This window comes from Magallana gigas, chromosome 4 (assembly GCF_963853765.1).
Source record: "Magallana gigas chromosome 4, xbMagGiga1.1, whole genome shotgun sequence".
Classification (NCBI taxonomy): domain Eukaryota; kingdom Metazoa; phylum Mollusca; class Bivalvia; order Ostreida; family Ostreidae; genus Magallana; species Magallana gigas.
Window position 1 is genome coordinate 37,464,216 of NC_088856.1, and position 13,202 is coordinate 37,477,417.

Sequence of the window (13,202 nt, forward strand, 5' to 3'; positions counted from 1 at the left end):
CATTAGGATAACACAGAATAATACAATCACTGAATTCATTAAAACAGGAGACTGGGAACCACTCAGTATACACTCCTCCCACATCAACGGGGACATACTGGTGGGGATGATAAAGAAAAGAGAGAGTAAAGTCACTAGATACAGCAAGACAGGGAAAGAGATACAGATAATACAGAGAGACAACAAAGAACAGGGACTATTTAGTGATCCACACTACATCACAGAAAACATCAATGGTGATGTCTGTGTATCAGCATATAGAAACCATGCTGTAGAGGTGGTGGATAAATCCGGACAACACAGGTTCTCCTACACAGGTCAGGGGTCAGAGTTTAATCCCTTTGGAATATGTACTGACGTACTTGGTCAAATCCTGGTGTGTGAATATTACAGTTCCTCAGTTCATCTTCTGGATCAGGACGGTCAGTTCTTGTCTCAACTACTCACAAAACAACAAAGGGTAAAACATCCTTATAGTGTGTGTGTGGATGATGAAAACAATCTCTGGATGGGACAATTCACCAACAGAGTGACAGTGTACAAATATCTACAGTGAGCATTGCATATCCATACAATATTTACATGTAAGTACTGTGTGTTTGTTGTGAGACAATGTAAAAACAACACAATGATAGTGTACAATTACTTGTATCTAAAGTGTACATTGGAGTACATACCATTCATGTAAATATGTGTATGTTAATTCGTAAATATCTAGAATAATATCATTGCTGAAGAGTTAACTATTAAATTTACAGGTATTAACACTCTTCGTTTTTAGTTAGTAGTTTATGGTTTTGTTATTTTAATTGATGCAATAGGTTTATTAAAATACATTTAACTTTTATGAAATTGACCTACACATATATTTGATCAGTACACATTTGTTACATTCAGAATCTTTAAATATAGATCCACCAAATGTTTAAACCGTGTGCCAATAAATATACCCCCTTCCTACTGGTTTTAAAAATCTTAATTCTTAACAATTGTGAATACCCATTTTTTTTTTAATAAAACCGATATTCTTCAGATAATGCTTGTTTACATCTCTTGGTGAAGATTTTAAAGGAAGTTGTTGGAAATTAAGATTTGTAAATTTTAAAAGAAAGTGTTGGAAATAAGGAGGTGTCAATTTTAAAAGAAATTTTCGGTAATTAAAATCGAATATCATGCATCTGAAGAGTATCGAAAATTTCTTCTATCACAAGTATTCTTGCCTAAGTTGGAATGAAATTATTTTTTCACGATAAAAGTTTTCACGATAAGAGAGAGAGAGAAAGAGAGAGAGAGAGAGGGAGAGAGAGAGAGAGAGAGAGAGACGAAGAAAGAGAGGGAGACGAAGAGAGAGAGTAGTAATGTTCCATATGATAATTCATTATTATGAAAAAATCCCAAGTGTTTTTTCGTAACGCCCCCTTAAGCTTTTCATTTGCGTTGGCGGATGATGTAATTGTTTCTGCAATAATCGCTTCATGTACCTTTCTAACCAAAACAAATCATCAAAGGTATCGTTCAATTGTTGCATACTAGAGATCTTCTGTTTGAAAGCACCTTAAAAATGGGATAATTTTCATTTTCTTTGATTTCTTAAAATTTCTTCAAATCCCTTTTACAATATCCAAGGAACTCAACATACATATTTACAAGGACACCATATGTGTCATAACGCCACGAATGCTTCTGCAGCTGACCAAAATTTCAGATTCCTTTATATATATATATATATATATATATATATATATATATATATATATATATATATATATATATATATATATATATATATATATATATATATATATATATATATATATATGGGGGCGTCCAAGAAATATATCTAATAAGTAACTTACATAATATGTACTACGTGAATTCAATACGCCTGGATTTTCTAGTGTAGGGAGGGGTATTACCTTCCTCCGGTAGTCACTTGATATTCCCCTTCGTAGATCCGCGCATACAAGATCGGGGGATTTTTCATTTGCTATATTTTAGCCTTTACCGATGTGAGAGTTATTTTTCTTTTTGATCTTTGAAAGGGGAAAAATGGAGGAGAAGTTACGCTTTCCAATGTTGGCGATATTGTGTTAAAAATGAGCACATACCGTGCCACTAAGAATTATGTGTATAAAACAGACGAATGTATCGGGCGCGGTGCCACTGGCGATGTATACAAAGGTGTACACAAGGTAAACAATGTTTCTTGACTATAATCAATTTCCTGAGTTTTTGGATTCGGTGTTTTTTTGTTTTTTTATCCATTGCCAATTTTTCATACACTTTGAAAAGATTGGATTAAATATTGATGTTGCTCTTTTTTAAACAATATCCATCTTTGAGAGGAGCTTTAATAATATTAAGATTAAAGAGAATAATCAAATTTGAAAGCACATCTTGGTATTTATTCAGAAAAACACTTTTTGTGTGAAAACAGGGTATATCAGATCCTAAATTACACCAAAGAATTTCATGTAATATAAGCAATTTTTAAGATAAGAATTATTTATGAAAAATGAAAATTGTGTTAGAGGATATTATTCAAATACATGTACATGGATAGAATTGACAAAATATATATCAGTTGGGAAACATCCTATGTAGCCCGTTTCTCTGGCTTACCCATAATGCTCCGCAAAAGTTGCATTATGGGTAGATCAGGGAAACAGGCTATCATGGCAAACTTTGAACAATCAAACTTTATAACGTGATTAAAAGTAGGAACAACCACATCAATACAACATGGAATATTTGAATTAAAAAGAAGACACAATTTTTTGTATGTTGATAAGACGATAAAAGGTAGCAAATGTAGGCCCCAGATACGCTCCCTTGTTTATTTGGTGGCCGCGGTAACACATTTTTAAATGCTAATCTAAATTATTAGATTTCGGTAATATTTAAATGTTGGGTATTTTCTTTTATCCCAATATGTGTCAGTCGCATTCCATATTGGTTATGTGTGGACAGCAGAGACAGTCTTTAAGTAGCCGATAGTTACACAAATAAAGTAAAGACAAGTATTCCTTTTAAAGGAATTATCGGCAATAATGATATATTGATAGCTAGAAGCAATCAACATGATCAGTTTGATGTAAAATAATTAAAAAGTACTTTATTTTTACAAAATAAAGAATATTTTGAATCTGTACACCATAATTTCATAATTAGAAATCGTCAACAAATTTAATTTTGAAATAAATTTGGGGAAAGCCGTTCGTAAATTCCTTGTCTAGTTTTATATTTTTAACGTAATTATTAAAGGTTAATGTATCTTCTTCTTCTTGAAAATACTGAGTAGGGCTCTTCAAAGAGCATTAACACGTATTCTAAGAAAGGGTTGTATTGAAATAAGTTAATGCGACTGAAAAACATTGAATGCCATAATAACTTGCTATTGAGGTCGCATTATAATGTAACATTGTTTATAAAACAAGCCGTCTTCCTAGCTACTATTATGCAACATCAATAGACCGAGGTCAGTTCATGGAGCACCTTCTTATGATTGAGGTCAGTTCATCGAAGTCAACTGCATTACCGAATGAATCTTTCGATCGAAATTCTTACGCGTGAGACAAAATGTACATTCTTGAATTAACAGGTCGAACTGCATTTTATGTATGTTTGCATCTCTTAAGGTAAATGAATTGAAATAAAACTAAGTAAAATGTTATAAAAATACTAAACCAAAGTTTTTATAAGAACTACTTATGCAAGCGGAATGTGTACGCACGTGGAAGCATTTCCCGGATGCCTCATATGGACAGAACAGTGATCGGCCGAAGCCGATCACAAAAACTCAATACAAACAGAAAAACCAGGCACAATGACATATATAAATAATTGAAGTAAATTGCTTGAGGCGCTATGTCAAGTGAATAATAAGCAGTCATTCTTAATAAAGATAAAAACCATTGCCTTTGTAGTTATGAATACAGGTAAAATTAATGGCCACGTATGATGGTAAACCTAATAAACACTGTTTAAAAAACTTCAATGGGATATTAACTTGGTTTATCTCGTGATCAAATCTTGTGAAGCCCAAAGGAACGAATATATAACACAGTAAATGTATTTGTTCTGCAATGCGTGTTACATGTACCTTCATACTCTCATGAACTACCGAGAAAAGCATTTTAATGTTTTGAAAAAATGTTTAAAAATATGATGCTCTTACATGTGTACTAATATAAAGAACTGATACATAATATTCAAATTAAATCAAACACTCAAAAATATGTTTAATACTGAGATGTGAGTGTCTCTTTTATGCAGATAAAATAACTTTTTGAGATAAATCTTGACTGACCATCTGTTCAATATAGAATCTGGACCAAACTTAGGTTTAACTCATACTTTTTTCTAATATTCTGTTCTTTTTGAGTGCTCCATATTACCATAGACTTCTCAGAAGTGTTGATAGTCTTTTTAAATAGATTAAATGATTCTAGCCAATGTCAATTTAATACATCTGGGTTATTTTTCAGCGGACCATTCTTTGTACAGGGATTGCGCAGCTTGATCGAAAGAGTAATTCGGATCAAATACTGGCTCCCATACTTTTCAGCCATCCTTGCAGAGGACTTCCCGCAGTTTTATTTCAAGCCTGAAGTGGTCTCGTGCACCGAGGTTGATGTAAAAGGTGTGCATCACACACCCTGAGACTACTTCTACTGTCAGCAGAGTCATCATCTGGTAGGTTGCCATGATTCATTTTTTTTATCCCCAGTTCAATGATTTTTGAGTTTTTGGGCTAGAGGGAATACCGTTTAGAGTTTAGGAATATGTCTAGTCTGGAAAGTAGAATGAGTGCCCCCCCCCCCCGAAAGGGTTGGGAAAGGGAATGTTAAATTTACATGATCATTACGCATGAAACAGAATGGGGACCACTTTCTAGTCTTTGGGTGACACCTGGGACTCATATGTGCATGCTAATATTTTTTATGAGTTTGGTGGGGACTTTTTGTGAAGTTTTAATGGTTCAAATGCTTGAAAATGTCAACAGTGTAGAGAACATGACAGCAGTTTTTAGAGTTACTTCCCTTTGGCTTACTGGTCAGTGTTGCAGAATTTCAACATGATGCAATTTCTTTCATTTAGACTAGCTGCATTTAATTTTTAAATTTTTTACTTGAATGTTATTCTGACTGCATAGATCACATGTGGTAATACATTTAATTACATGTAATTACATGTAATCGTGCTTTTTATGTACCCCACCCCTGAACAAATCATTTAATTTTGTATTTATGAATGTAATAATGATAAAAATGTATATTTTAAAGGCATGTATGATAAAAGTTGATGTATAAACACTTGTTTGTGCAATGAATAACTTGTAACACTGATTTTCTCTCATTCGTGCACTTAGAAAGATTTTCATTTTTTTGCCTCCTCAGTCTTCGGAGATGGTGGCATCAGGGCGGCGGGGTCATTTTGTCCCTTTATAACGCTGACAGAGAGTCCGTACCCATCTGATCCATCATGACATATATTTTTCTTCATGATGCAGTAAGATTATTAGTATACTTGTCTCCGTCTCTTAAATGTGAGGCATATTTGTGGTATCAAACCAGAATAATTACCCTTCTAGATTGTTAACATTGTCAAGAAATTCTCTTTTTCTAGGTGTAATTTCCAAAAATTTTACAATTTATCAGTTCTGTTTATTACTACAATGACTGAGCTGTAATATACTGTCAAAAATATGTACCTCTCCTTTTGCAAAATTACTGTAATACAAAATGATAGGGGGCACCTGCTAGTTCTCTAAGCTGCATTAGAGACCGGGGGGGGGGGGGGTGGTGGTGATATTGTTGGCACCTGTTAAATCAACAGGAAAGGCCAGATTAGGATTATTTGGCTTATCAGAATCAATAATGATTACATTTTCATGATGTGAATATTTTTTACTGATAAGTCAATATTTAGCCTGATTAATTTGTATAAATCACCAGGTTTTCATTTATTATAAGAGTTTTTCTCAAATTCTGGGTAAAATCCACCCTTATTTAAAAAATAAAGTATCAACTTTGTTCATGATACCCTTTAATACAATTAAACAAACACATTCATTCCGTTTTTCCATGTATTTTTTTGTTAATGTCATTATAAAGCAGTCAATTTATCTTGAGTCTCACTGTGAACCCACTCTCATTACAGCATTTGCCGAGGGAGAGAGCCTGATACTCAGACGAGCACAGCATAAATATAAATCAAGATCCAGGACTCAAGTTTCACACCCAATTAGAGGTATGTATAAGGTTCATGAAAAACACATTCTGAGGTGAGTAAAATTATGAGTATAGGAATGAGAGTACCAATGCACAGGATGTTGACATCAGAGAAGTGTTAATACAAGATTGAGCCGCGCAGAAAAATGTATGGCTAAGGTGATTGGCTGAATTAATTACTGAAATAATGATTATTTCAAAGTAAATTTATCACTGTTGAAAAATTAATGATGGATTGAAGAAGTACTGCAAGAAGTAAAAAATAATAGGGGTTGAAATAGGGGGTGGGTGTCAATTTTGGGACTTGGATTTATTTGCTGCGGATCGCTGTAAGCTGAAAACAAGCTCAATTTTGATCTATAAACGCCATGGGACCCCATGTATTTCTATTAATGTTGTGTTAGTGCTTGGAATGAACTTTCAAATGTGACCAAGGAAATGTCTGTAAGTATAATAGCAAACTAGCCAGGTGAGTTTAGGTTTACATCGAGCCCTATGTGAAATGATTTGGTACTCTTTTCCCATAAATAATACTTTTCATAAAATAAAAAGAATATTTTTGGGGCAAATATTGTAAAGTTTTAAACAGGTGAACGTAATTTGATTATATTGCAGGGGATAATATCCATTGTATTATGACCTATTCCACATTGAAAATTGAATTTAAGGAGCAATCATGTTATATGCAAAAGTAAACCAAGAAAACTAGACTATTTGGTATTTTGTTAACTTGTGTTGAGTCATATATCCTAAAACTGTTTTCCCAGTAGAGTAATTTGTCGATCAAAAATTCCCAATTGAAAGGGTATATGACCCTATACCGAAAAGGGTCAATCAAATCATGTAATGTAATTTTATCCACATCATTAATATTGAAAGGTGTTCCATACCAACTTAGAAAATTTAAACCTGCAGTTTTCAGCGCATGATAAAGAGTCATAAAAATTCTTCTGAACGTTTGAGGATGTGAAAATCCGTTTAATAAGCAATAAAATTGATTCATAAACTTGCGTACGGCAAATAACACTTTGCAGTCTGTTATGGCCTTCAAGATACATGTATGTATTAAAACCTACTTTGTCACTGCTATAAATATGTCATATAATAGCTAAACATTAAAAGAACGAAACATTTTACCGCTACCCAGCTGCAGAGTTGTTAGGAACAATGCAGATATAGGAAAGACACGGAAATTTCCCTGACTCTTTGATGGGTTTTTTCAATTCACACATTTTGCTTAATAGCAACACCTGTGTAACTCTCGGTCTAGGCAAGAGAACATATCTCTGTTTAAAAACAAACAAAACCTAGGGAGCTCCAAAAAGACGAATATCTTTAATTTGTAATTGATCTATCTAAATTATGAATCTTTGTCAAATTTAGAGTCATTGCAATGTTTGTACTTATAATATGTACATGTATATATCTCTACAGTGTGTATCGCCACGATCCTCTCAGATTGTCGTTTTTCTACCTTTTACCTCAATTGAAAAACCGTACAGTGCGGTTGTCAACAAAAGCAAGATTTTTTCTTGCCTAGACGACAAGTGGTTAGCGCACTGGCTGCTCACTGCTAAGAGGGTGGGTTCAAACGACCCTGAGTTCGAACCCCAGCGAAAGTGGATCGGAAGCACCAATATAAGGACATTTATATTTTCCCATAGATTGTTTCCTTAATTAATCAGGATATTATTTGTGGATTCATGGATAATTTAACTGCATAGGATATATATATGTATTACTTCCAGCAACTTACATTATCATCAAAATCAATGAACGCCTTTAGACTGTATTTCATTTTTATTACAAGTAAAATATCCAATTGCTGAAACAGGCCAAGGTTTATTTTATCACAACTGCAGGTGAAACGCCTATAATAAGTTTAGAGGGAAATAACATCGGTTATTGAACAAACAGCTGACGGTAAGTATATATATTATTGATAAGAAGATCGATGTCGTTTAAGCTTTGACAATTAAATTTAATATATTGATACAACAAGTACACTACATATCTTATAAATGATATGGTGATATGGTTAAATAAAAAAATAATGATATTGTGGTACTATGAACACTTTGTTCCACGTGGTTCTCAATTCATGTTTTCTGAGTTCTCAGTATAGGGTTTAAGGGTGTTTTGCTTCGGTTATTTAGAAGGAATTGCTATTAATTTGCTTTGAATTTTATGTTTTACCAATAAAAATGTATGTATAAGTGTTAAGTTGTCCTTAGTTTAGCCCCATATCTAAGCAATATATTCAAAAAACCTTTCATAGACTTTGGTATAAATTTCTATGTATACAATTTTATGTAACTAATAAAACTGTAATATATATATATATATATATATATATATATATATATATATATATATATATATATATATATATATATATATATATATATATATATATATATATATATATATATATATTGCAAAGAAACCAAAAATTAGTTTTTTGTTTATTTTTGGAAAAAAAATACAATGCCCAACCAAACTTACGATGTCTAGATCTGACCATATACATATTTGTTATATTCAGTAGTATATTCTCACTATATAACTCTATATAGACGAATAGTCAATAATTGTACTATTAGCTCGTCGGAAAAATATTGACCGGTCAATATTTTTTTGATATTGACTGGCTAGGAATAATATCCAGAGAACATTTCCTCTATCTAAAACAATCGCCTCTGATTTGTTGATTCGTAAACAATGACGTAAATAACTATTTGCGACTCCAAAACAAGGTGACGTCATAATAGACGTCGGTCAAGGCAAGTAAACAACGGACGCACAATGCGACGGTTTGCTATCATAACAGATATATAAGGATTTGCGAATTACTGTGAAGTAAAATCAGGTAGAACATCTGTATGTTAATTCTTACTGTCGGCGGAATGTCACCAGTGACCTTTTGATGCTGAGGATATTTTGGAAATGAACTTTGCACAAAATTGAATTCGTGAATTCTTTGTTGAGCTGAGAAAATTACGGCGATTTGTTTTCAATTACTTTCTTAAATTTTGGTTTGTTTCTTCATATAACAAAACAAATGTTGACTGTGTTTTCGGGCAACATTGATTATATTAGCCCCCTTGGGACGAAAATATTGCCCTCCGCTTCGCGTCGGGCAATATTTCGTCCCTCGGGGGCTAATATAATCAATGCTGCCCTCAACCCCAGTCAATATTTGTATAAAGTTTACAATTTTATGTAACTAATAAAAACGTTTTTTGTTTATTTTTAGGGAAAAAATACAATGACTAACCAAATTTACGGTCTCTGACCATGGATCCTCGACGTTGTGCCCAGGACGTCTTACGGTGTCATATCTGTGACACACATACCTCTTTGCACTGTGAAATTTGTCAAATACATTTATGTAAAGCCTGTGTTGGGGATCATCTTTCAGATGAATCAAAATACCATAAAGTGGTGCCAATAAAAAGTCGAGAATCTACTCCTACATGTTCTAAACACTCATCAAAACAATGCGTGATTCACTGTGAGCAATGCAATATTCCTATTTGTGTGCAATGTATTTCCTCTGGTGAACATGAACAGCATAAAAAAGTGGACATTTTGAAAAGTTTCGAAAAGAAAAGAAAAGTATTACAAAGAGATTTAGAGGAACTGGAGAAAATAATTTATCCACAATATCAGGACATTATTTCCAAAATCCAGACCGAAAAAGTCGATTTAAATTTACACTTTGAGAAACAGAGAACAGAAATTAAGAGGCATGGAGATGATTGGCACAGAGAAATAGATAGAATTACCAACAAACTTACAACAGACGTCAATAGTATGGAATCCAACAGTTTGGCCGTCTTATGTGGAGAGGAAATTAACACCACTTGCATTATGTCTAAAATCACACAGTTTATAACAGATCTCCAAACAGTTTTAGAGTCCAATGATATAAGTTTTACCTTTGCATATAAATCCCGGAATAGTGATTTTAAAGAAATGCATCTTTTACAGAAATCGGCCACACAAAGGGGTTTATTTACGCCCCAAAAGATCGAAAAAGAACATATCTATCAACAGTTTGGTTCTCTCTTATTATCAGATGAACATGGTTTTGCAGTAATTTTTGCTTCTCATGATTTTTCTCCGAATGAAAGACCGGGAACTGAAAAACCACGAATAATCAGAGAAATAAAAACTGAACACGAAGAAATAAATCGGCTGTACAGTGTGTGTTGTCAGAGTGATCAAAAAGTGTGGACGTGCAGCAATGACCATATCCTGAGACTCTTCAATCTTCAAGGAGAATTAGTGAAGTCAATAGAAACCAAGTCAGGGAATAAGCCAAAGGACATTGCAATAACAAAGAAAGGCTATCTAGCATATACTGATTACATTAATCAAACTCTGAACATAGTGAAGGAAAAACAAATACAGGAGATACAATTAAGAAAATGGAGACCCCATGGTGTCTGTACTACCTCCTCTGGTGACCTCCTGGTAATCATGGACAGTGAAAATAACAGAGAATCAAAAGTCGTGCGTTACTGTGGCACAAAAGGAAAGAAGAAACAAAGTGTCCAGTTTGATACTAACGGCCTCCCGCTGTATTCACCTGGTGGCATAAAATACATTAATGAAAATAGGAACGAAGATATCTGTGTTTCTATCTGTTGGGCCAGTGCAGTAGTGGTGGTCAGCCGAGTCGGGAAATTTCGCTTTTCATACAATGGGCCATCCACTTCTGCCACCAGATCATTTAATCCTTACGGCATCACCACAGACAGCCAGGGTCGGATCCTGACGGCTGACTGTAACAACCACAGTATCCATATCCTTGATCAGGACGGACAGCTCCTCCGCTACATTGACGACTGCGATATATGTTGTCCATACGGTTTATGTGTGGACACCAACGACAACCTTTTTGTGGCTGAGTGGAAATCGGGAAAAATGAAATTGATTCAAAATTACATGTTCTAGACACTGATTAGTGCATATTTTTTGTCTGATGAATGCGTCTTTGCTACCCATTTGAATGATATCATGATCTTTCAGGCAGTTACATGTCCTTTAAGATATTAATTTGGATTTGTATCTGAAAAACAAAACATGTAAAGATGAAAATGGCAATCATGAATAATCCAACCGGAAATGTATCTACATATATGTATGTGAAATAATTTTTTTTATCAGATTTTAAAACCTCTGATGATGCAAATTTAAGCTGATAAATTAGATATTGCATGTTCCTATCGAAAAAGTGTTCAGCAGTTTGTGTCATTCAAATAAGTCTTTAGAGTGTTAACTAGCATGTTATCTTTGTTTTTCGCAAATCGGATCCGAGTGTATACGAGTAAAGCAAAATATTCACACGGAAAAAATATTGCCGTTATAACTTTATTTGTTTCCGTGCCAGTGCTTATTTTAATATTTAAAATTTTTTTAAAAATATGTAGTACAACATAAGTTTTTGTGACCATCTCCAACTTTATCCAACTTCCTATTTGTCTAAAATGGCAAAGGATTCAAATTTGTTGTAAAATACTTGTATATAAATTAAGTTTATTTCCTTAGTAAGACTGAACCAAAATATGTTTTAATTATTTCAACATGCAAAAGTTGTTTATTCCTTCATTATTTAATTTTTTTTTACATCGATTGACGCCAAATAACAATTATTTTTGGCAGCTGTACATAATTTCAAAAGGCAGATATTATCATATATTGAACATCCATACGGTGAGGAATATATGTTATAAAATGGCACTTGTTTGACATTTGATCTTAACTTTGTTAATTTTAATGTGTCTTTGTATTTGTACTATAAACTTGTATGTACGAATAAAGATAATCAATAAACGATAACTTATGCATGGAATGCAGGAAACTTTTTTATCATCATAGGCATAAAATGTCAAATTAGATTAAAATTGATAGTTTAAACAAATGAAGTTCCTCCTAAGTTTTATACTTAAAAGAAAAAACCTCAATTCCATGCAATATAGAAAAATTATATTTAGAAAGAAATTTTTAGAAAAAAGACAATTTTTCAAACTTAAGGTACCTCACTACACCCAGACTTATAACGTTTTAAGACACTACGTCACAAGATGGCAATTTAAATGTTTTGTTAGATTTTTTCTATCTTTTCGATTTGGTTGTATATCGTCGTAGCTAAGTGGTTAAAGTATTGGGCTTCTGAACCGCAGATCATGAGTTCGAATCTGCCTGGAGCTTTTGTTTATGCTTACTGAAATACATTTTCGAAAATATTAATTTTCATCCAAAATTGCACATTTTTTTTTGCCTTTTTGACTTAAATACTTCTTATCCATTATGATATCTGTCATAATCAAGTGATTTTCTGCTGATTTAAGAAAAATTGTCAAGATGTAGTGAGCCACCTTAAACTGATTTATATTGAAATACAAAATTCGGCAAGCATTAAATATAAGTTGATTCCGCGTACGAGCAAAATAAAACAAAAACAAAGTGTGTAAATAGTGACGAATATGTTTTTCCATCAATGACTTTTAAATTATATTCACACCGACTAACTTTAAAATATCATTAAATTCCCTATATTTCTTACGGAAATTTATTTTAAATCCCAGCTCTTTATGTACATAGAAGCTAACAAGAATGAAATCTACATTATCCAGTTTTACATGTAACAAGATTATCGATCAGTCGAAACCTTTAGAAACCTAAGAAAAATCTGAACGATGTCAGGCACAAAGTCCCATAGAAGACAAATCAACGCGGGTTATGTATTTTCTTCAATGTCGCCACCTTCAAATCCCGCACGATTTACCAGACAAAGCGCTTTATTGTTTAAGTACATGTAGTTCATTCGAGTGTTCTCCTTGTTACCTCACCTAAGAGAAAGGCTTAATTAAGTAAGCTTTTCTGGTTTAAATGTTTCCGCGGATCTAGAAAGGGGGTGGGTGGGTCAGGGGGTCCCTCCCCCTGAAAAGTTCAAATGTC

General features: G+C 33.3%; 1 protein-coding gene across 1 annotated transcript in view; it reads right to left on the minus strand.

The window, feature by feature from the left end:
- The window catches only part of LOC117683048 (battenin), a 108,401-nt gene that overhangs the window by 43,403 nt on the left and 51,796 nt on the right, over positions 1-13,202 (minus strand). The window lies entirely within an intron of this gene.